General features: G+C 45.3%; 1 protein-coding gene across 1 annotated transcript in view; it reads right to left on the reverse strand.

The window, feature by feature from the left end:
- The window catches only part of LOC146798198 (uncharacterized), a 978,306-nt gene that overhangs the window by 160,476 nt on the left and 792,014 nt on the right, over positions 1–25,816 (reverse strand). The window lies entirely within an intron of this gene.

Below are 25,816 nucleotides of genomic sequence, written 5' to 3' on the forward strand. Positions count from 1 at the left end.
GCCTTTTTTTTAGCTGCAGTATACAAGTTACAATTGGTTAAACTATTTCGCTGAGTTATGAATTCACTGTAAGGCATAATTGTGAATCGTTGTAGGTTTGAACTCAGTCTAATATTATTTCAGGTTGATAACATGGGTTCTGTGGGGTAGAAATAAATGCCTCTAGTAAAGTATTGAACACGTTTACTTCTGTTGTGTGACACATGAATGGCTATCAGTGTAATTACAACAGACATAACTGAGATTACTGCCAAACGCATATAGTTATACAAAAACAGAGCCTGATTCAAAACACTTCTAAATCTCACTTTATCGCCTGGAAACTTGTGAATTTCTACCGTAGTGAACCTTTGCTAAATCGGGAAACAATGAGCTTTGTTGTTTTCCACTTGACTTCCAGACGCTCCCAGCAGAAGACGGAACTCAGACAAAAGAAATCTGTCATTGTCCATGAAGTGAGCTATTTGCTGCTGGATAGTGCTGGAAAGAAAACAGGAGCTCACATCCTCTTCAGGGAGCAGTGCAGCATGACTGAGCATAGTGAAGGTGCACGAGCCCTCTGACTGCAACACATTTCAGTGTACAACATCCGGACAATCTGGAAGATTCTCTCGGGTAGACTCGACACAAGTTTCTGACTTTAGAATACTCACCAGAAGCAGAATCTATCTTGGCCCCACTGTATTACAGAACTGCAAATCTACCTGAAAGCTGCATCTGGTATAATTTTGATTGTTTGAAGGACTATCATAGTATGAGAAAATTTTAGATGTCCAAGGCCCACACCAACACTGAGCCCCAACATGATTGAATTTGTGCTTATGGTCGGCTGACTGTATGCAACGACAGAAATCCCAGGCCTGGCTCTCTGTCATGACACTTATCAGTTTAATACCTTGGCCGATCAACAACACAAAGTTCCTGGGCTCCAATATTGACACAAACCTCGGCTTCAGGGCTCATATCACACAAATGGCATCTACTGGGCCTGCTTCACAGAGTTGAGGTATTCCTAACAGAAGAAGTCTTCAGATCTCTATGTGTTTAGTCCTTTACTAGGTCGATGGAAGCATCTCTCCGCTGGCCAGTATCCCAACATTTTCGAAAATACTGCACGAACATATTGGACCTCAGAGAACTCGGCTTGACCCAATGCCCCTGTCCGTCATATTGATGACCTGTTGCACCTTTCTACAAATTAGTCAACTTTGGAACCCACCAGACCAGGCAAACCAGATTAAGGGCTCAGAGAGGACATCCACAACACTCAGCAAAGACAAATGCTTCTAGAATCAAGAATTCCAGATCAGCTCAGATCTGCCAGACTGTGTTCCATCTCCATTTACGCAAGTAAAAACACAGAACCTCATCAAAGGGTACCTACTAGATTACTGGACCACACCGTGAGAATTTTTCACTCCCATCCCTTTCCATGCGACCCTCTCTCTCACCCATAACTCTACTATTCTACTCACTGGCTAACCCTCTCTGTAAACCCCACCTCGACACTCTTCCCCTCTCCACCTTATCCACACTGGCTCTTCTCTCCCCTCTACCATCCTCATGTCCGGTTAATGGTGTTTCAAGACTACATGAAAATTAATATATTGCCATGCAAGGCCTGTTTAGGCAATTTGTGTACACCTGGCGTGGCCATTTGTAGTGGAGCTATAAAGCAGCTGCCGTATTGGTATTGATCTAGCAGAGGCTTACTCTCAATTTATCTCCAATTCCAGTGAACAAACAATGTGTACAGCTATACATTGCTTTTTAGCTAGATTTGTGCTCTATAAGTCACACCCTAACTTCGAATACCCTCTCGGCAGCAAGGCGTGGAAATCTTAGACGAGCCTAGGATATGCTGACAGTCACATTTCATGTTTGTTTAGGCACATTTTGCACACCCTTCCAAGGCGAGGATTTCTACCTGACCTTGGATGCATTGAGACCTGAACTTTGTGCAACCTCTGCCAAACCTTGCCATTCAAGAAGTTCTCACTCTGAGATTAACTGTGAGCTACACTTTAGAGACAACAGGCACCATCTGGAGACCCCTTCAAGGCCAGAGGATTTTCGCTTGACCTCAGATAGACTGGAGGGTGCACTCTGCGGAAATATGGGGCCACTTCTAACCACACAACATTCAACTGCCACCTACATGTCTTGTCTCAGTGATCCACTGTTGAACATTAATGAGAGAAGGAGGTGCTCTAGGAGTACCCTTCATCCTCCATGTTGCAATGAGGCACTCTCTAGATTCCTCCCCAGATGAGTGTCCTGACTCAAGCAGAGTGAGGTTTGAAGTGAGGAGCTGTGCACATCTTTCAAAACACAATGGGGCCCTCATGGGTCTATATCATGGTCGGACTGGCTGTAGCAGGCATAGGGCGTTTCCCCAGTGGTACGCCAGGGCAGTGGCCGGTTTCGGGGTCAGCAATATCGGTCCCCTGTAACCAAATCGGTCAAAACCGGCCCTAGCAAACAGCTCGGTCGCACCCCCCTCTCAGTGGGGCCAGCTGAGCCGTTTGCCAGGGCCGGTTTCGGTTCCCAGTCCGGCCCTGGTCTACATTGCATCATCGTTTAGCTGACCCAGTTTAAAAACTGAGTCATAGTACTGCAAACCAACTTGCAAAGTCACCTCTGCTGGCTGACAGATCATATGTCTGTAATCTCAACCGTAGATCACATGTGTGCCCAACCTGACCTCCTTTCTTCTCCTCAATACCCACTCGCTTGTCAGACACACCATCAAACCTCCTGCACAACCTCTCACTACACCTACTTTCCTGACTGAAACCTGGTCCAACATCGGTGCCCAACATTGCCAGGGAAATCCCCTCCCAAATGCAAGATAATAAGATAGGGAAAAACCTACTAGCCCAGAGGAGAACTAGCAATCATTTTCAAAGCAAACATCCACTGCTCCGTTACATCGGCAAACACTAGCTACCATCTGGAATACCCAGCCTTTTAAGTGCAAGTTTCCAACAACTCCACCATGGGAGATGCCTTCATCTACCTGTGTCGCAGCCCACGATCCAAATTCGGTAACTTCATCTCAGAGTTCATTTTGCCCCTGGTGCGAGACTTCAGCTCCTTCGTACTCTTTGAGGACCTCAACTACCACCTGGAAAATCTCACAAACTCTCAAACTAACAACTTCCTGGAGGCCCTGACCACCCTTAGACTCACCCAAAGAGTGGAGGATGCTACCCATGCCGCCAACATCTCCATCTCTCCACCTTCACCAGCTTTAACTACATCACGGTAGACAAGCCCAGCCCCCTCCCCTGCATCAACCACACCCTCCTGCGCTTCACCCTGCTCATCCCACACACACATCCAAAAACTGACCAAAGAAACTGGAACAGGATCCCAGAAGAGACATAGACCACAGAGTTCTAACCCTTCCAATCATAACACCACAATAACCTCTTGTGATCCATCACCAACTTCAACACCTGGATCACCTCTTTCACCAAAACCCTAGAGCCGCTCAAAACCGCCACATGTATTTTGATACATTGAAGAACTTAAACTCACCAAACGCCACTGCAGGCAACTTGAATGCAGATGGAGACAGACCCATGACTAAGCTAACATAAGGCCCAAGAACTCAGCCCTCAGTTTCTACCACCAGCAACAATTAAAAGAGTGAATTGCACCAGTCTCGACACCAGAGCCTCATGAGTGTTATCCCAAAACCCCTCAACCAATAATTACCACCAGTGGTATATATGACACTGGGGTGTCATAGTGGGTACCCCCATCATCAGGTTTCGCACCTGGGGACTCGCTTCTCCAGGTGAGTAATGCCTCTATCAGGAAGCAGAGTGTCTGGAAGCAGATACTGGTGGGATCTGTACAGCGAAAATAAAATTAGCTCCTATACCTGTAAAAACGGTTATTAATGTGAAAGTAGGGATAGGGATAAGATGAAAAGTAGAACAAGTGGTGTTGTTCAGACACATTACCAGCCATTAGCATCAATACCAGGTGGTCAACATTTTACGGCCACACGCGCCTCTACGAGTCTGACCTTAATCAGTGGTGATCATAAATACCACTGGTGGTAATTAATGGTTGAGGGTTTCCGAGATAACACTTGTGAGACTCTGGTATCAAGACAAGTGCGCTTCACTCTTCTTTTGATTGAGGTAGTACATTTTTTGGGAGCCATCTGTCTCCCCCGTCTTGATTGTTGATCTACCACCAGCAAATCAAACCCAGCAAGCGATCAACACTGACCGATTTCATCAAACAGCAAAACCGATTTCATCTCACCCTCTGCTAACCCCACAATCGTCAACCCATCTCAGGATCTCTTTAGCCGGCTCTTTCCCTATTTCAGCTCTAAGATTAGCAACTGCTACAACAATTTTGACCCCTAGCTGAACCCAACCACCAGCGCAGCCCTCCTGCCAGATAAGAAGAACACCCAAGACACTGCCAAGACCTCAGGCCCATCATCACTACAGCAGACACCTCAGTGACCATGCAATCTATTTACTCGGGAGTTCTGTCAGATCCCTGCCCACACTTCAATTTCACAAAAGGACTGGACCCCCATCTGAGCAGCCTTGACCCCGATACTCAACAACTCAATCAGCACAGTTACTTTTCTAGATGCATGGAAACACACCAACATACACCCCCTTCTTAAGAAACACTTGGCATACCCAAAACCTACTAACCAATCTCCTTGCTGCCTTACCCTGCCAAGGTCCTGGAGAAAATCCTCAATGAATGACTGGTTGACTACCTGAACAACAATTACCTCCTCAACTCCACCCAATTGAGAGTCAGGCACAACCACAGCACTGAGACCACCCTCATTGCCGCCACAGACAACATTCAACTGATTACGAACAGAGGAGGCACTGCAGCTCTCATCCTACTCGACTTATCGGCCACTGTCTCCCACCACTTCTCTTTCAAAGCCTTCACTCAGCCAACATACGGGGGACAACACTCCGCTGGACATGCTCCTTCCTCACCATATGTACCCAGTTGATAGAGACAAAAGAGGAAGGTGCACCAGCAAAAAAAGTCCAAATCCAAAAGAAGGGTCCTTAGAATTTCTTTTATTCTTGTAGTTCAATAAGATAAAACTCAGCCAACGCGTTTCATTCTAGACAAGAACTTCTTCAGGGCTGAAACAAGCAACATGACAACAAATAAATAACAATACAACATATATAAAATACAAATACAACGAAAAAAAATGTTTTAGGTTGTAAATAATATCACCACGAAGAAGAATCAACACAAATAAGCAACACAAAAAAATGACAAACATATAATGACAAAAGGTAAAAAACATTTTAAAACGTATATAAAAAACAAATACAAATGTAATATGAACACATGCCAAACTGATAGCATATATGCATACCCTATCTCATTCCAAATCCCAAAAGACACCCCCACACATATAATTCATTCATTCATTTGAGGCAAGGTTCAATTTTCTGAGGGTAATGTGATTATAATGGAGTTCATAAGTGAAACAGCTAGCCACAAAATTTATATAGCCAAACACTCACCAAAATAGAATCTTTGTAACCTTCGTCAGTAAAAATGCAATGAAAGCAGTCCCATGTGCATGAAGGATTCCTAAATACGACAATCTAATGTATATAAAAAGAATAAATATATATGTATATGTATATGTAATAATTCGCTATGTAAACAATATGTCCTAAAAAGTCAGAACAATGAGCAAATAACTAAACCCCTTTCAGGTCCACAGTATACTTGGAAAAACAATCTCATGAAATCCATTGTCAAGCAACAAGACATTTATATTTCAAAGACAATGTATTAATAATCAAAAAAATATCTACAAACGATATAATAATCAAGATAAAAGATAAACAATCCAAATAGCAAAATAAGTATAATTAATACAAAAAGAATTTATATTATTGACTTAAAAATTAAATCAAAGCAGTCAAAAAAATCTCACCCGAAATAGAGAAGATGATTAGCATGAAGTGAATATGGACCGAACAAATACGTCTAGGAATATGTCCCTTAAATATTTCATTGTGTCACTCCATAATAAGAGTGCAATCAATAGGATTCCAGAAATCTAAAAACAGTGAACACAAGAAAACTAATATTGCCTCTGCAATATATGAAGAGAAAAACACTGAAAAACAAACACAGCAAAGTTTATGCAGCAAGCGGTTGCAAGAGAATAGAGGAAAAAAGAGAAAGATGACTCGACATCCATGTAACCACCAAAAGCTTCGATATTGTCTTCAGATTACCACATGTGCAAACATCCGTCCTACTGTAGAGGGCAAAAGAAAATACTAATACTGGCAAATGTAAGGCCAATGCCTAACAAATATGCCACGTAGGCAAAAACGCTACTGCCTGTTAAATCACGTCATATTAGATGACACATTAAAGAAAAAATATTAAAGAAAAAATATAAAATAAAAAATAATAAAGGGAACATATATGGCTTAAATGTCGCCTATATGTGAAGAAACACAAATCACCGTTCTCCCAAGACCCGCAAGTAAAATAATCACATTTGTAGATGAAAAAACCGAACCCAACGGTTAAATCACACGGAAAGAAACTCCTACCTTGGAAGTACCGTAACACCGGACGCCAAATAGATAAGCGACAGTATACTAAACATCACGCTCCATTTTGCTTGATTTTGTATCAACACAGGAAGTGTCAGTCACCTGACCGTAAACAGACGTCCCCGTACGTCAAAGTAATACGATCAAAAATGCGGCGCCATGATGGAATGGTAATGGGAATAAATGCAACAGATAAAGCAACACCATAGAAAGAACAGACATATCCGTGATGAAAATGAAATCGAGTACGTACAAGCTCCCGATGTTATTTACAAACACAGTCATCATGCGTACCATCAATACACTAACAAATGGGGTGCCATGGTAGAAGGGTAATACAGGTAAAAAGACCAAGTAGGAAGGAAGAAACCAGGCACACTAATGATGAAAAAAAGGGGGGGGGGGGGAGAGACCTACCCCCACTAATGTTAAAACCGTACAAGCAGGCAACAGAGGTTAGGACCCAATCAAGTCAAACTATAATAAATAACGTGGATTAACAAATCAAACAACAACACAAAACCAAATTGAATAAATACACGCTCCCGTTGTTGTTACAAAAAGAGTCATCAAAAAGTCCCATTAATACACCAAAAAATAGGGGAGACATTATGGAATTGCAATAGAAAAATTGCCCCAGATATTGTTAAGCTTGGAAAAGAATGTTATGGAGAACATGGGAGAAGTCAAATTGAATGGCAACACAGAGCTATCACTATAGATTGACAATATGGACTTCATCCCTGGACGCCATGTTGGAATGGTATTCCATATTCAAAACAAAACAATGGAGAATCAAAACAATCCCTGCTAGAAGAGACATAAAATAAAATTGACCAATAGACTGGCAATAAAACACAAGAAAGATATACCACATCAGATACATCAAGAATAGAACAATATCCAGATAACCAAAACGTATCTTAAAGAAAATAATGCATTTCAGAATCCGAATTATGTCCCAACGTAGTAGCCCGCAAGCGGCAGATCCATTTTGAAACCAGAAATTATTACTGTCTTTATGTTTCATATTGTAATGTTCAGTAATAGGATATCTGGTGTCCCTATTGAGTAAAGCTCTTCTATGTTCTTGTATGCAAATTTTTAGGCATCGTTTGGTGCTCCCCACATAGATGGTACCACACTCACATCCCAAGATATATACCAAATGAGTGGTATTACAATTGATAAACTGATTGATGTTATATATCCGTGGACTATTGTAGGAAAAGGTCTTCGTTTTATTTTTTCCATTTGTACAGATATTGCAAGTACCACAAGTAAAGAAGCCATTAGGTTTCTTTGGTATCCAATTTCCATTGGTTTGAGGGGTCATAACATAGCTGGGGCAAAGCTGTTTCCTCAGCGAAGTCCCTCTCCTGTATGTAATGGCAGGCATATTCGTAATGCAATCCTTTAACCCCGGAATAGAGGTAAGTAGATGCCAGTTTTTTCGCAAAGCATTAAAAATGCCATTGCTATGGGTAGTGTATTGTGTGATAAACCTCACTCTGTTATCATTTTTGCAGCTATCTCGTGTCATGGTCTTGCCAAGTAATGTTGAGTCCCTCTCTATACAAAGTATTCTCTGTTCAGCCTTATCTAAGATCTTATTGCTGTAACCTCTCTTTTCAAATCTTCTCCTTGTTTCCTTCACATTTGATCGAAAGGTTTTCTGTGTACTACAATTCCTCCTAATACGAGTTAACTCGCCGAATGGAATATTATCGATAACAGAGCTAGCATGAGCACTAGATGCATGCAACACAGCATTGCACGCTGTCTCCATTCTATATAGTTTACTCTGTATCAACCGGTCCTCAATGTAAAAATTGATGTCCAGGAAATTAATATTATCCTTATGATAAGACATCGTAAGTTTAACATTGAAGATATTATCGTTTAAGTAAACAAAATATTGCTGTAACATTTCAATAGATCCAGACCAAAGGCAGATGATATCGTCAATGTACCTCCCCCAGAACACAATAAATTCCGTCCAGGGGGAGGCACTTCGGGCCCAGGCATGCTCCTTCTCATACCACCCCATGAAGAGGCAGGCGTATGAAGGAGCAAACCTGGAACCCATCGCAACACCTTTGATCTGTTGGTACCAGCAATTATCATGTAGGAAGAAATTATTCATAAGAATGTCGTCAACCATTTCAGAAATCATTTCATTATATTTAAAGAACTCCGCGCCCTCCCTGTCCAGGAATGAGCGCATGGGCATAGTTCCAAATTGTTTGTCGATACAGGTGTATAAGCTTTCGACGTCAAAAGTCACAAACAGAAGTTCGTCAGACCATTGGAAGTCCCTAAATTTTGTCAGAATATCTTTATTGTCCTTTACATATGATGGTAGGCCAAGTACATGTTTGTGTAGTTTGATATCAACAAACTTAGATATTTTTTTGGTAGGTGACCCCACCCCCGAAATAATAGGTCTCCCAGGGGGGAAGGAACCCCCCTTATGTATTTTGGGTAAGATGTAGATGCAGGGGTAAGATGGACAGTCAACCTTGAGATATCTGTATTCGTCTTCAGAAATGAGACATATATCTCTCCATTCATTAAGTCTGGCATTTATTGTGATAATAAGGTTAGGAATAGGATTACATGTAATTAGTCTGTAACAGGAGTTATCACCAAGTTGTCGATTAATCTCATTGAGATAATCTATACGGTTCATAATGACCAAATTGCCACCTTTGTCTGCCTCACGAATTACGATGGTGGTATCTTTCTTTAAACGTTTTAAAGCCAATCTCTCAGTCTGGGAGATATTCTGTGTTATCTGTGGCTTGTATTTATTAGACATTTCTAAGGCATACAGTTCTTCCGACATTTTCTTATGGAAGACATCTATATTCAAATCATAACCAAAGGCGGGCATAAATTTGGAATTAGGGCGCAAACCACCACTGTCCACATGACCATCCTGTTTAATATCAAACTCATTTAATAGGGTGGGCATATCACAACCTTCTTCATCACAAATAGAAGACATGGTATATTTCTGACATCAGCAATTGTATGAGAGTCCGGCACTCGGAAGGACACACCCCCACCTTGTTCCTGTGGTCTATTGGAGAAAAAATCACGAAGTTTTAAGATCCTCACAAACTTAAATAAATCCACATGAGTATTGACCAAATATACATATACATAAATATTTATTCTTTTTATATAAATTAGATTGTCGTATTTAGGAATCCTTCATGCACATGGGACTGCTTTCATAGCATTTTTACTGACGAAGGTTACAAAGATTCTATTTTGGTCAGTGTTTGGCTATATAAATTTTGTGGCTAGCTGTTTCACTTACGAACTCCATTATAATCACATTACCCTCAGAAAATTGGACCTTGCCTAAAATGAATGAATTATATGTGTGGGGGTGTCTTTTGGGATTTGGAATGAGATAGGGTATGCATATATGCTATCAGTTTGGCATGTGTTCATATTACATTTGCATTTGTTTTTTATATACGTTTTAAAATGTTTTTTACCTGTCATTTTTTTGTGTTGCTTATTTGTGTCGATTCTTCTTCGTGGTGATATTATTTACAACCTAAAAACATTTTTTTGTTGTATTTGTATTTTATATATGTTGTATTGTTATTTATTTGTTGTCATGTTGCTTGTTTCAGCCCTGAAGAAGTTCTTGTGTAGAATGAAACGCGTTGGCTGAGCTTTATCTTTTTAAACTACAAGAATAAAAGAAATACTAAGGACCCTTCTTTTGGATTTGGACTTTTTTTGCTGGTGCACCTTCCTCTTTTGTTTCTATCTTCTTCATCTCGCTCTCAGTGGAGTTATTCTACGGCGAACTCCGGAAGATTTGTGCACAGGAATTGAATATATTTTTGATACATTGGGATTTAAGTGCTAAACTAGGAGTCAGTCGTAGTTTTTTCATTTTTAATATGTACCCAGTTGGTCACATTGGCCCTTTGCACCTCAGCAACTGCCAACTTAATCTGTGGAAAACCCTAAGGTTCTTTTAGCCCCATGCTGTTCAATGCCTACATGGCACTATTTGCCAACATCATCCGATCCCACGGAATCAACATCAACTCCTATGCTGACAACATCCAGCTCATCCTTTACCTCTCTGACAAAACATCCAACATCGAGACCAACTTCACCGCCTGCATGTCCAAAGTCACCAGCTGGATGAAGATCAACTGTCTGAAACTCAACACAGACAAAGCAGAAGTTGTACTCTTCTGTAAGAACACTTCTCTATGGAACTCTACCTGGTGTCCAGCATCTCATACCAACACTCTGCGTAGCCAGTCAATCCAAGAACCTGGGAATGTTGGCGGTCAACGAACGCTCAGACCATCCAAGTCAATACGATTGCCTCCTCCTGATTCTACACCCTAAAAAATCTTCAAATGACTCCCAACCGGCACCCACAAAGTATCTACTCGGGCCCTCATCACCAGCAAACTGCATTATGGCAACTCATTCTATGTCAGCATCACCACCCAACTGACCACAAGACTTCAGGTCATACAAAATGCAGTGGCCAAACTCACACTCAGCTCCCACCCGCAAACACATCACTTCACACCTCACAAAGCTCCACTGTCTCCATATTCATAAACACTCACTCTTCAAACTTCTCACTCACACATAAAAAATCATACAAATCTAGATTCCTCTTCCCTCAACAACCAACAACAATCAATTTCCACAGCCCGATGAGTCACCTCTGCTTGAAGGCCCTTCTGCATGCACATATCTGCACCATCTGCAAAGCCTTAGGCCACGTTTTCTAGTACCTTATGCCCAAGGCTTGGAAGAACATCTGCCTGCACATCAGAGTCACTCCCTCAGTCCGTAAGTTCTGGAAGAATCTGAAGTCATGGCTCTTTACCTAGACCTCAGACTTGGCCAGTATAGTCCCTCCTTCTCTACCCTCTGGATACCCTCCTAAGTAAGATGTGCGCTCTACAAACAGTCATAACATAACAGCTTACCACACCATAATCGGCATGTCCAAGTAACTACTGTGTCTTTTCCCCTTGGTAAATTGCAGCAGTTTTGACCTGCCAGAATTTAATGAAAAGTGCAGTTTTTATCGCACCTAGTGATTACGAAGTGCGTTAAACATCGCACTACTTTTAACTGCAATCCCTGCGCTAACAGGTATAATTAGGCCGTAGTTTTAGGATTATCCTTCTTTTCCTATATCTACACCATGGCAGTTTGTCCATGCAAAATAGCAATGGACGCGTAGGGCCTGATGAACTGCCAGACTCACTGTGGCGCAGCTGTGGCGGTCCGGCCACTGCCACACCAGAGGTCCGACCACTCTATTACAACTAGGGCAGTCGGACCGCCATTGCACCGCCGCAACCGCCAGGGATCAGAGATCCCTGGCGGTGGCACAGCGGTCTTGAGGCTGCAATATGCTTGGAGGGACCACCGCGGTCCTGCCAAGCATATTACGAATTTCCTCTTCACCACGGTTTTCATGACAGTTCCTACTCCATAAAAAACGTGGCAGAGAGGAAACAAAAGGGGGCCTACAGGGCCCCTGTGGCCTCACAGCCATGGGGTGAATGCCTGGGGGCACATAGTGTGCCCCCCTGTGTGATGCACCATTGTACCTGCACGGCATGTACTGCAGCAGTCCATGCCGTGCAGGTATTGCCTTTGACATTCCAACCGCCGTTGAATCACTAAAGAACTGCCCGCCAGTGACAAAAAAGTAATAATCTGGCAGGCGCACACTGGTTTGGCGGTGTGGGGCACTGCCTTGGCTGTCCTGCGCCCGCACTGCCAAACTCGTAATCAGGCCCTTAAAATTGATTTTGTGTTTTCTATGAGTTAACTTGGAAAGTGTTTTTCTCCTGACTTTCAAACCGGATGTATCTTGACTTTTTTTTCCTAAATATAAAAGTGATGCAAAAGATCTGATTGTAACGTCAAAATCACATGGAGAAGACTTTTCGAAATACAGTAGTATTCGCAAAATTTACTGGAAGTTCGAGAGCAAAAGCCTTGGCACACCCCAAGCTATATGGAAGACACGTTTCTAAACAAGAAAACGATGCATTGACTTTTTTTTGTTGCACTGAATTTGGTTATACCGGCGTGATTTAGTTCTAATACAGCTCGCATTCTGTGGGGCAAAGACCTATTACAGAAGCAAGAATTACTCTTACAAGTAAGAAGTTGATTCACCTGATCTCAACAGGAGGGAGACGTCTCTCCATCACTGCCTTAAAAAACTGCCTAACTCGAGATGTAACCGCCTCCAGTTCTCGCAGGAAGTAAAACACTTACCACACAAAATGGGTGAATGTAAACTGTTATCCTTCTGCAAATCTAATAAATTGCAAAAATAGCTTCACAATGTGCCACCTCATGTTGTAAGGTTAAACAAACGGATACTGCAGGGACAGGCATTTCCATAAAAGAGGCACAGCGGAGATGACATAGAACTGCAGCACATCATGGTGCCAATGCTTGAAATATATAGGAGAGAGAGACTGGGAGCAAAAAGGTCCAAAGGGATAAGCAAAGAATAAGAAGAGTGAGATGGGGAAGGAGGGAAGTGAGCGAGAGAGAGATGGGTGTAGGAAGTGAGAGAGAACCGAAAGTGACGGAGAGGTAGCAGTGTGATGAAAGGGCAAAAGAGGACGGCGGAGACGACCAGTAAGAGAGAGGGGGGATAAGGATATCGAGTGAAGCAAATAACAAGCATTGGCACAGCCAATAGGTCTCGCTTTTGGGACTTTTTAAGTATTTAGTTATGCAGCACAATATCCTTGGTGCAACCACATCAACTGTTGTGTGGCTAAACACTTGTAAGGGTCCAAAGGCGAAACCTATTGGCTATGCCAATGCTTGGTGTGGTTGTGTGTGTGGCTGTGTGTGTGTGTGTGTGTGGTTGTGTGTGGTTGTGTGTGTGGCTATGTGTGTGTGGCTGTGTGTGTGTGTGGTTGTGTGGGTGTGTGTGTGGTTGTGTGGGTGTGTGTGTGGTTGTGTGTGTGTGTGGTTGTGTGTATGTGGTTGTGTGGGTGGTTGTGTGTGTGGTTGTGGTTGTGTGTGTGGTTGTGGTTGTGTGTGTGGTTGTGGTTGTGTGTGTGGTTGTGGTTGTGTGTGTGGTTGTGTGTGTGTGGTTGTGTGTGTGTGTGAATGTGTGTGTGGTTGTGTGTGTGTGGTTGTGGTTGTGTGTGGTTGAGTGTGTAGTTGTGTGTGTGGTTGTGTGTGGTTGTTTGTGGTTGTGTGCATGGTTGTGGGTGGTTGTGTGTGTGGTGTGTGGTTGTGTGTGTGGTTGTGTGTGGTTGTGTGTGTGGTTGTGTGCATGGTTGTGGGTGGTTGTGTGTGTGTGGTGTGTGGTTGTGTGGGTGGTTGTGTGTGTGGTTGTGTGCATGGTTGTGGTTGTGTGTGTGGTTGTGTGTAGTTGTGTGTGGTTGTGGTTGTGGTTGTGTGTGTGGTTGTGTGTGTGTGGTTGTGTGTGTGTGGTTGTGTGTGTGGTTGTGTGGTTGTGTGTAGTTGTGTGTGGTTGTGGTTGTGTGTGTGGTTGTGTGTGTGTGGTTGTGTGTGTGTGGTTGTGTGTGTGGTTGTGTGTGTGTGGTTGTGTGTGTGTGGTTGTGTGTGTGGTTGTGTGTGTGTGGTTGTGTGTGTGGTGTGTGGTTGTGTGTGTGGTGTGTGGTTGTGTGGGTGGTTGTGTGTGGGTGTGTGTGTAGATGTGGTTGTGTGTGTGTGTGTGGTTGTGGTTGTGGTTGTGTGTGCTTGTGTGTGGTTATGTGTGGTTGTGTGGGTGGTTGTGTGTGCGTGTGGTTGTGTGTGTGGTTGTGGTTGTGTGTTTGGTTGTGGTGGTTGTGTGTGTGGTTGTGTGTGTGGTTGTGTGTGTGGTTGTGTGTGGTTGTGTGTGGTTGTGTGTGAGCGGTTGTGTGTGTGCGGTTGTGTGTGCGGTTGTGTGTGTGGTTGTGTGTGTGGTGTGTGGTTGTGTGTGGTTGTGTGTGTGGTTGTGTGCATGGTTGTGGTTGTGTGTGGTTGTGTGTAGTTGTGTGTGTGGTTGTGTGTGTGGTTGTGTGTGTGGTTGTGTGTGTGTGGTTGTGTGTGTGGTTGTGTGTGGTTGTGTGTGTGGTTGTGTGTGTGGTGTGTGGTTGTGTGGGTGGTTGTGTGTGTGGTGTGTGGTTGTGTGGGTGGTTGTGTGTGTGGGTGTGGGTGTGGTTGTGTGTGTGTGTGGTTGTGTGTGTGGTCATGTGTGTGGTTGTGTGTGTGGTTGTGGTTGTGTGTGGTTGTGTGTGCGGTTGTGTGCATGGTTGAGGTTGTGTCTGTGGTTGTGTGTGTGGTTGTGTGTGGGTGTGGTTGTGGGTGCAGGTGTGGTTGTGTGTGTGGATGTGTGGTTGTGTGTGGTTGTGTGTGTGTGGTTGTGTGTGTGGTTGAGTGTGTGGTTGAGTGTGTGGTTGAGTGTGTGGTTGAGTGTGTGGTTGAGTGTGTGGTTGAGTGTGTGGTTGTGGTTGTGTGTGTGGTTGTGTGAGTGGTTGTGTGTGTGTGTGGATGTGGTTGTGTGGTTGTGGTTGTGGGTGTGGTTGGTTGTGGTTGAGTGTGTGCGTGGTTGTGGTTGTGTGTGTGGTTGGGGTTGTTTGTGTGGTTGTTTGTGTGGTTGTGTGTGTGGTTATGTGTGTTGTTGTGTGTGGTTGTGTGTGTTTGTCGGTGTGTGTGTTTGTCGGTGTGGTTGGCGTGGTTGTGTGTGTGGTTGTGTGTGTGTGGTTGTGGTTGTGTGTGCTTGTGTGTGTGGTTATGTGTGCTTGTGTGTGGTTGTGTGTGTGTTTGTGGTTGTGTGTGTGGTGTGTATGTGTTTGGTTGTGTGTGTGTTTTTGTGTGTGTGGTTGTGTGTGTGACAGTAATACTAAAAGCATATCAAAATAAAGGAACACAAACATTGAGTTTGTGGAAAGAGAAAGCACATTGTAAGTCAAACGGGTGCAGCAAAGCATTAACACAACAAAATGTTCTTTGATGTTTGATGTTCTTTGAACGAGAAAATCAAAGGGGTGCCGCGAAAGTGATCACGGGCAAAAGTGAAAGTGATCGCGGGCGCTTAATGAGCATGATGAGGTTTGCCATATGGTGCCTCTGCTCCTAAGCGTGCGCCCGCGCACATGCACTGTTGTGTGTGCTTGTGTGTGTGGTTGTGGTTGTGTGTGTGTGGTTATGTGTGTGGTTGTGTGTGGGTGCGGTTGTGGGTGCAGGTGTGGTTGTGGGTGTGTATATGGATGTGTGGTTGTGTGTGGTTGTGTGTGTGGTTGAGGTTATGTGTGTGTGTGATTGTGTGTGTGGTTGTGTGTGTGTAGTTGTGTGTGTGGTTGTATATGTGGTTGTGTGTGGTTGTGTGTGTGTGGTTGTGTGTGTGGTTGTGCGTGTGGGTGTGGTTGTAGGTGTGTGGTTGTGGGTGTGGTTGTGTGTGTGGTTGTGTGTGTGGCTGTGTGTGTGGTTGTGTGTGGTTGTGTGTGTGTGGTTGGGTGTGTGTGGTTGTGTGTGGTTGGGTGGTTGTGTGTGTGGTTGTGTGTGTGTGTGGTTGTGTGTGTGTGTGGTTGTGTGTGTGTGTGGTTGTGGTTGTGTATGGTTGTGGTTGTGTGTATGTTTGTGGATGTGGTTGTGTGTGGTTGTGTGTGTGTGGTTGTTTGTGTGTGTGTGTGTGGTTGTGTGTGTGGTTGTGGGTGTGTGTGGTTGTGTGTGTTTGTGTGCATGGTTGTGTGTGGTTGTGTGTGGTTGTGTGTGTGTGGTTGTGTGTGTGTGGTTGTGTGTGTGGTTGTGTGTGTGGTTGTGTGGTTGGCTGTGGTTGTGTGTGTGTGGTTGTGGGTGTGGTGTGTGTGGTTGTGGTTGTGTGTGTGGTTGTGCATGGTTGTGTGTGGTTGTGTGTGGGGTTGTGTGTGTTGTTGTGTGTGTGGTTGTGTGTGTGGTTGTGTGTGTGGTAGTGTGTGGTTTTGGTTCTCTGTGTGTTGTTGTGTGTATGTGTGGTTGTGGTTGTGTGTGTGTGTGGTTGTGTGTGTATGGTTGTGGGTGTGTGTGTGGTTGTGGGTGTGGTTGTGGTTGTGTGTGTGTGGTTATGTGTGTGGTTGTGTGGTTGTGTTTGGTTGTGTGTGGTTGTGTGTGGGTGTGGTTGTGTGTGTGTGGTTGTGTGTGTTGTGTGTGTGCGTGGCTGTGTGTGCGTGGCTGTGTGTGTGGTTGTGTGTGTTGTGTGTGTGGTTGGGGGTTTGTGTGTGGTTGAGTGTGTGTGTGGTTGTGGGTGTGGTTGGGGTCGTTAGTGTGGTTGTGTGTGTGGTTGTGGGTATGGTTATGTGTGTGGTTGTGGGTATGGTTATGTGTGTGGTTGTGTGTGTGTGTTGGTGTGTGTGGTTGTGTGTGTGGTTGTGGTTGTGTGGTTGTGGTTGTGTGGTTGTGTGTGTGTGTGGTTGTGTGTGTGGTTGTGGGTGTGCATGTGGTTGTGTGTGTGGTTGTGTGTGTGGTTGTGTGTGTGGTTGTGTTTGTGGTTATGTGTGGGGTTGTGTGTTGGGTTTTGTGTGTGGTTGTGTGTGTTTGTGTGTGTGTGTGGTTGTGTGTGTGGGTGTGTGGTGTGTGGTTGTGTGTGGTTGTGTGTGTGTGGTTGTGTGTGTGTGGTTGCTGTATGTGTGGTTGTGTGTGTTTTTGTGGTTGTGTGTGTGGTTATGTGGGTGGTTGTGCGTGTGGTTGTGGTTGTGTGTGTGGTTTTGTGTGTGTGACAGTAATACTAAAAGAATATCAAAATAAAGGAACACAAGCATTGGGTTTGTGGAAAGAGAAAGCACATTGTAAGTCAAACGGGCGCAGCAAAGCATTAACGCAACAACATGTTCTTTGATGTTTGATGTTCTTTAAACGAGAATATCAAAGGGGCGCCGCGAAAGTGATCGCGGGCAAAAGTGAAAGTGATCGCGGGCGCTTAATGAGCATGATGAGGTTTGCCATATGGTGCCTCTGCTCCTAAGCGTGCGCCCGCGCACATTCACTGTGGCTCTAGGCTGGCCATGGTAGCATTTTTTGAGCCCTCACTAAAAGTCTCGGCAGACCAGCGCATGCGCTGGGTCAGGCGAGACCTAAAAAGGAAGAGAAAAACAGAGGAAACAGAAAGGAGATAGATTAGACATCGTTTGGTGTTAACAAGTGAGCAATGAACAAGAATTGAGGTAAAGAGCTAGTATAGAGAGTGTAAAGGACAAAGAGGACATCGACAGAGCATAGAGGAGGTGTATAGCTATCCATTTGCCTATCGGGATATTTTTTGATGGCCTGATATGTGACTGTCTCTACTACCTGCCATGCAGCCATCCTACTATGTTGGGCCTTGATTAGAGTTTAGATATACTTTTGTTGTGTAGAAACCTTCCACCACCCTACCCTGCCCCAGTAGCTCTTCGCTGTTCTGGACCTATGATTCCTTCTGCTGGTCGAGAAGCGCCCAATTTGTGCTGGTGGTTGCAAATGCACGGTACCAGCACTACATGTTTGGGGACAAGGACATTTTTCATCATTAGACTGATCCAAAGAAAGAGAGGAAATGGAGAAAGACGTAGGATAGGAAAGCTGCGAAAACTGTGACACAGGAAGGGACCAGGGATGAAAAAGAACCTGCAAGAGGGAGATAATGACTTAAGAAGTTTAGGGCGATGAAAAAGAAAGAAGTGTGTTGTGGAATCAAAACAAAGGCAATCTTGGTATTCTTAAATCCCACCACTCCCCTGCAGCCTACTAAGAAAAACATTGATCATTTGAATTTATGTATTTTTTAAGCCCTGTAGGACCAGGATACAACAAGTATTCCATTGCCTCGGGAGAATAACTCTGGTAGACAAGTAAAAATGCCGTGTTTGACATAGTAAATAATTACTATTGTACGTCAGGGCTATCTGTAGCTACCACCCCACTTAATATCCAGGAGAAGGTTCTCTAACCATTTAATATGTGTACATAAATGCATGATCATTTTGTGGATAGTTTCAAACATCTGAACCATCAACTGAAGGTAAAAGCTAGGTGTGGTATCTGGTATGTGGCTTGCTGTTGCTGGGTCTTAGTTGTTTTAGTTCTATCCTAGAGTTTTCTGTGTGCTAGAATGTTGGAGTTACAGGAGCGTGTGAGCTCCAGAATTCTACGGTGTCAGTTGCTGGAAGAGTGCCCTGTGGATGGGACCTTTCTGTACATGGGGCAACTTAAATAAAGAGGATCATCTTGCACACATCAGGGCCCCGTTTACTTCTTTATACTGGCGCTGAGCTGGCGAGCTTTGGACAATTAGGTCTGCCATGATGGGAGAAATTGCTTCCCGCTGTGAAACTTACAAAACCCAGAAATGTCTCAACACACTTGTGGAGCTTATAGGGTAATGTTTGCGCTACACTGTGACACTTCTCCGTCTGGGATTCTACCTGACTTAAGTTTCTTAATTAAAATTATAGCAGGCTGGCAAGTGCTACTTCCCAAAGCCTGCTCGCGCACCATGCATTGTTCAAAACAGCACCCGTTTCTTACCGCTCGTGCAGGCTGGCCTATGCTGACTCTGCACTCCGTCTCCTGGACAACAGGAACCTCCTGTGTTGTCTGCTCGCGCAGGCGGCCCGCTGCTGACTCTGCGCTCCGTCCCCTAGGCAACAGGAGCCTGCTGTGTTATCTGCGCTGTGACGTCCTTCCTATATTCATGCTCCTTGCGCTGTGACGTCTTTCTGCTTGACAACCGGAGACGCTTAGTCTTCCAACGTGGCTCATCTTTCCACTCTGCAAGCTTACAAGTTTTCTTTGTTTATTTCTTCGGTGATAGGCACACCGTACCTGTCGTATTGTGAAGTAAGTGCCACTTCACTGTATATTTCTCCTGTGACAGGCCCACCGTACGTGGGAAATACTGGTTGTCCCTTTCCTTCCTCACCTTACACTTGGATACCTCTCATCCACTCTTCTGTTCTAGAGTTCACGCACTGACTTACTACTGTCTTCTAAAGGTACTCTCTCGTCTGGTGAACTCAACTTTAAAGATATCGGGAGCAAAGTTTGTGCACCGGAGAGGATTCATTTAGACTCTTCTGCTTTCTGTATATGCACATGTTAGAAGGGGGACCAGTTTAATGACTGATCATTCCATTATAGCCAATCTATTAGTACATTTTTTCTCACGAGTCCTGGGGAGCCAGTTGTACGCTGGTCAAAATGGAAGAAGGTTTTCCTCAACTATGCCCAAGGTTGTGGAGCCTCTCTAAGTGCTGTAAGCCTCCATAAGTGCTGAAAGGAAATCTGCTCTACTTTTACACTGCTTGGCAACTGAGGGGCAAGAGATTTATGAACATCTCCCTAATCTTAGTGAGAGTGAGTCTGACAGTCTGAACGAATTTGAAACCTGTTTAAAAGAACTTGACAAGCAATACTTTCCTAAGGTGAGTACCATTTTAGAAAGGTATCACTTTGGGAGACGACTTCAAAAGTCTCAGGAATCAGTTGAGGCGTATGTCACAGATCTTCGCAAGTTAGGAGCAACTAACAAGTTTGAAGGGTCTTTGGAAGAACGTATTCACAACCAATTCATGTTGGGTTGCAACATAGAAACGATTAAATATGAATTTTATCAAAAAGATGATCCCAAATTGGATGAGGTTGTTTGATTGCCAAAAGAAATGAACATTCCCTCGCCTGTTTGAAGGTTATGAAAAAAGAAAATGGTGTGTTGAGTGAAAAGGTGAGGAGTGTAGGTAAGACCTTGCTAAAACATTTGGAGTCAGTGAACTATGCTTCTTCGACTCTCAACTCCAAGAAAGGCTTTGAGGGAAAGTGTTTCCATTGTGATATGTTTGGTCACTTAGCCAATGATAAGTTCTGCTCAGCCCTAACTTCCAAGTGCCACAAGTGCGGGAAATTGAGCCATTTAGCCAAGGCTTGCAGGGCTCAGATAAATAAGAAAAACAAACGTGTAAAGGAATTTTTCCTAGAAGGCGAGAGTTACTGTGAGTACGATGAGTTGTATTGCGTGTAGGTGGCACCTCAGGATCAGAAGAACAAGTGTAAGAGCCTCATGGACGAAGTCAAAGTAAATGGCAATAGCATCAATATGCTTTTTAGATTCTGGAGCAAAAATGTCTTTGATTCCCAAGGATTTTGGTGATATAACATTGAAGGGGAAGGGGAAGGTGTTCAAACCTGATATCAAGCCCTTAACCTATGGTGGTCAACCCATAAAGCTTTTTGGGTACTTTGTGGGTGACATTGATTACAAGGGGAGGCTGACTGTGGGGAAGGTTTACAACTCTTGCCGGAGCAATAGAATTCTCAGATGGATTCATCAAGGGGACCTAGGTGTGTTTTTGGTTCCTGGTGGTGATCCCTGCATTGTTCTCAGGGATTTCCCCTCACATAAGACCTCTGTGGATGCTATTTCTGACAACCTCATTAAGTCTGATCACAAGTGTGACTTTTGTGGTGAATTCAAACAGATATTCAGTGAACAGTTGGGGTGTCTCTGAGGGTATACACACAGGATTATTCTTAAAGCTGATGCCACTCCTGTCACCTGCAAAGTACGCAGTGTACCCTTAGCTTTGAGGGAGTCCATGCACGCAGAACTGGCAAAGGTGGAAAAAGAGGGCATCGTTGTGGAGACAGAAGTGAGTGATTTGTTGGCTCCGGTGGTTCTTGCATGTAAGGCTTTGGGGGAGGTGAGGTTGGTGTGAACCTTCGAGCCCTCACAGGAGTTGTCATGTCTGTAAACTCCTGATGCACTACAAGAGTTTGTTTTAGCCTAAGTAGTCTTTGTTATTGCTTTATTTTTTCTCTAAGGTGTTGGGGGGAAGTTGTGTGGTATCTGGTATGTGGCCTGCTGTTGCTGGGTCTTAGTTGTGTTTGTTCTATCCTAGAGTTTTCTGTGTGCTAGAATATTGGAGTTACAGTAGCGTGTGAGCTCCAGAACCCCGTGGTGTCAGTTGCTGGAAGAAGGCCCTGTGGATGGGACATTTCTGTACATGTTGCAACATAAATAAAGAAGATCATCTCGCACACCTCAAGGCCCTGTATACTTCTTTACACTAGGACTATAAAGTAATGCTTTAATATTTATGGAATTCAATGCATTTTGAACTCTATTGTAAAATTTTGAAGATTATCTATCTAGTGTTAAGAGGCTCATATGAGAATGGTTTCTTTGTTTACCTTTGCAAGGGTCAGTATGAGCAGGTATCTCAAAGGTTTTTGCGGGGTCCCTGTCAAACATTTCATGTGGGAGCCACACAGCACAAGCAAATGTATCTAAGTTAAATATAAATATCTTCCAGGGAAAGAAACAGAGTAACACTGGCCTCTGGCACCACTGAGTGGTATAACAGCATTGCTGCCTCATCATTATTAAAAAGGGCAGGTTAGTTTCCAAATCCGCAGACTACATTTTGCAGCAGAACCATGGGGGTGAGAAAAAGTGCATGGCCTGGGGAATAAAGCACCCTCTGATCCTTTCCCCCCTCTTCTGATAGCCCTGAGTTTGTGGACTGGCTCGCCTGAAGCCAGACCCTGCTGGAGCAGACACTAAGGGGATCAACATTATGTTGGTGTAACACAAACAATCTCTGTAATGAGTGACTCCCTGCCCCAAGCCAATGACCTCCATGCTTATAGCTTGTATGTTATGTTATATTCTATTACGTTAATGGGCTCTTGTAGAGTGCACATATAACCATGAGTTTCTTCACAGTAGGGGCTAACAGAACAGTAGCAAATCCCACTGTGCCGGCAAAAGAGAATAGCCAAGTTTTAGAGTTTTAGGCAGAAGAGAACACCAAAGTTTTCAAGTGCTTGCAGAAGACAGCCAAACCTGAGAAAGAATTGAGTTGCACAGACATGGTGTTCCAAAGGGAAGGGGCAAGTACAGAATAAACGCTCTTGCCACCAAACCTGTGACATGGGTGACCCTCTATTGCGAACTGCAATTTGTTTTCAGCCACATTCATTGGTTAGTAGGAAGAGTAAGTGGGCCTTAGAGTGGCCAAAAGGGCACAAGTGTGACCAAGGAGGGCACGCAGCATAGGAGAAAGTGTGCAGGGTAGAATTAAAGGCATAGCATGTAAACGTGGTTCAGGGTGTGGAACCCTTTTCAGAATTATAAGTAAAAAGGTTTCACTTAAAATAAATTCTCGTTATAACCTTCTTCGACACGGTTTCTAACTAAAGTGACTAAGCAAACGTTGGTGTATGCAACACACATATTGCATAGCAAAGGTCATTGGCAAAAACACTGGCAAGGAACATACAGGATACTTAGATCCTTATAAGGAAACATATCTCAGAAAACAGAAGTGACAACCTTATACTCCTTTGGCCTGCCAGCCCAGCAGCATTGTACTTGTGCAACTATCCACATACCCACCAATTCCAGCACCTTTTCACATGTCCATGCCGGTAACATAGCTCTTAGGCCCTCACTAAGAGTGGGCACTCAGGGGCATATGTATCAACCGAATTTTTAATCGCAAACGCTGCGATTCGCAAAAAACAGCGTTTGCGATTAAAAATTCGCAAAACGGGATGTATGAGGCAAATCCTCATCGCAAATTTAAGGAATCGCTAATATAGCGATTTCTTAAGTTTGCGTAAGCATTTAAGAAATCGCAAATTGCGATTTCTTAAATGATATGTACCACGCACCAAAGCATTGCGACTAATCCTTAAGAAATCGCAAATTACCACCAACTTCTAATTGGTGGTAATTTGCGATTTCTGTTAAAAATGCACTTTTTGTAATTTTACAAAGTGCCACGTGGCGCACATACATGCCCTTAGGGCATGTATGTGCGCCATATGCACACACATGCTCATTTCAGGGGTGCATTAGGGTGTCATTATGACACCCTTGCACCTTTGAAATTATTCTCAAATCGCGATTTGCAAATTGCGAATCGCAATTTGAGAATTACTTCCCATTCATTCCTATGAGCCTCCTGGCCCATAGAAATGAATGGGAGGGGGGGCGTGGCTTGGCCGCGAGGCGGAATGGCTGCCTGAAACCGCAGCTCCGCCGATCGAGCGAATTAATCCGGTGAATATCCGACGAAATTGTGCCTAGTCTCGGTCCTCTCGCCCCCGCTTGAACCCCCCTGGTGTGGGGGCCCGGCCGGAGAGGATCCCTGCCGCGGCGTGAGCGGCGGCGACGACTATCGGCCTGCCGAGCGGAGCACCGGAGGCGGGGCCTACGACCTTCCTAGAAGCCGGGGACTGGCGTGGGACTGGTGCCCGGAGCGGCGCGGCGCTGCTCGCGGGCGTGAGGCTGCTCTTCCCAGGCCTGATCACTGACTTTGCCCCCTCGGGGGACGCTGGGATTCGAAGGCGGTTCGCCCTGGACTGGATCCGCCGCTGGCGGAGCTGGAGCTGGAGATCGGGGCACTCTGGGTCCCCGTGCTCGGAAGCCATTACGGAGGTCGTGGCGCGAGCGCCTGGCCTGTTGACCAGAGAGAGGCCCTGTGGGAGATCGCGAGCTGGGCGCGAACTGCTAATCCGCCCGGCAGAGTAGCCCGTGCTGTGATCGTGGGTCGCTGCTGCTCCCCTTTGACTATTGGGCCCGCACTGTGCCCTGGGATCAGGGACGAAGATCGATCGCCGCGCCTGGATCGGCGACGACGCGGGGGCCTGCGAGGGGGCACCCGGTAGCGTAGGTCTGCGGCTGTGAGACGGTGAGGAGTGCCTACTGCTGGGGCCCTAGGAACAAGAGATAGCGGGCCGGCGACCCCCGGAGTCCGGGGCCTGTGCCTGTGGTGGCGCTTGGGCCTTGCCGACACTGACTGCGACGCCATTTTGCCGGGCTGGAGCGATGCTGACGCTGTGAGGTGCTGCTGCGAAGCCCTGACCTGGGAGCCCCGCAGTGAGGAGGTCGCGCTGGGGGCAGCCGGCGGATGGTGATCTGTGCCGCAACTGATCAGACGAAGCGTGCTACCCCGTGGAAGGACATACTCCGCGGCGCGGGCCTGCGGTTGGATTACGACTTGGGGACAGCGTAGGCCCCGTTCCACAGTTGGCGCTGCGAGGCAAAAATGGGCAAGCCTGATACCCGCCAACCGCGCCTGACATTTGACAAATCCAAGCAAAAAGCGCCGGATCCGAACACTCGAGACCCCGATGCGGTGCAGGATGCCCAGGGCGGCTCTCAAGACGTGGACATTAAATCAATGTTTCTGGACCTAAAAACAAGCCTGCAGGGAATAGATGGCAAGATGGACGCGCTAGCGGCGCGCATGGATGGCATTACGACGCGAATGGACAAGCAGGAGGGCAGAGTGGAAGGGCTGGAGGCTCGTGTTGCGGAGACGGAGGAGAGCCAGACGGCGCTGGCCACGCAAATGAAGGGCATGGAAAAAGTCTTGGCACTCATACAGCAAAAGAACGAGGATTTGGAGGCTCGCTCAAGGCGTAACAACATCCGCATCACAGGGGTGGCGGAGTCGACCGACATCACCAACATGGAGCAGTATGTCGAGCAGATGATGAAGGACTTGTTTGGGTCCGGCCTTTCGCAGATGTTCCTTGTTGAAAGGGCGCATAGGACACTGGGACCTAGACCTAAGCCGGGAGCACCATCCAGACCCATTATTGCACGCATCCTAAACTACAGGGATCGGGACACGATACTGCGAATGGCACGCGACATGAAGGACGTACAATACAAGGGAAACAACATCGCGCTGTACCCGGACTTCACGCTACAGGTACAGATGGCCCGCAGGGAATTCATGCCGGCGAAGAAAATTTTTCAACAAACGGGCACGAAATACTCTTTGATCTACCCTGCCAAGCTCCGGGTGCATGGCCCCGGGAAACCTTCATTCTTCGTGGATGCGAAGGCAGCCATGCAGTACGCGAAGCAGTTAGCCAGAGACCAAAAGAATCGCCCGCCTGCGGAGGGACCAGAACTTCCGGACAGGCTAAGTGATGTGGAATGAGTGTGTCCGCAGGGGTTTTTTTTTTTTTTTTTTTTTTTCTGGTGTTTCCCTATGACCTGCCTGTATGGGCTCGACCGGACACTGGTGTCTGCTGTGGGCATTGGGGAATTCCTCCAGATGGCTGGGCTACTATTAATCTGACCTCTTGATTCTGGGGGTGGGGGTCCCCGAGCTGGCACAACCCACTGGCGCTCGATCGCCCTGTCAAAAGTACAGGGTTAGTAGGTGGCCAACTTGCGCGCCTCAGGGGATGATTCCCAT

The sequence above is a fragment of the Triturus cristatus genome, chromosome 9 (genome assembly GCF_964204655.1).
Source record: "Triturus cristatus chromosome 9, aTriCri1.1, whole genome shotgun sequence".
Taxonomy (NCBI): Eukaryota; Metazoa; Chordata; class Amphibia; order Caudata; family Salamandridae; genus Triturus; species Triturus cristatus.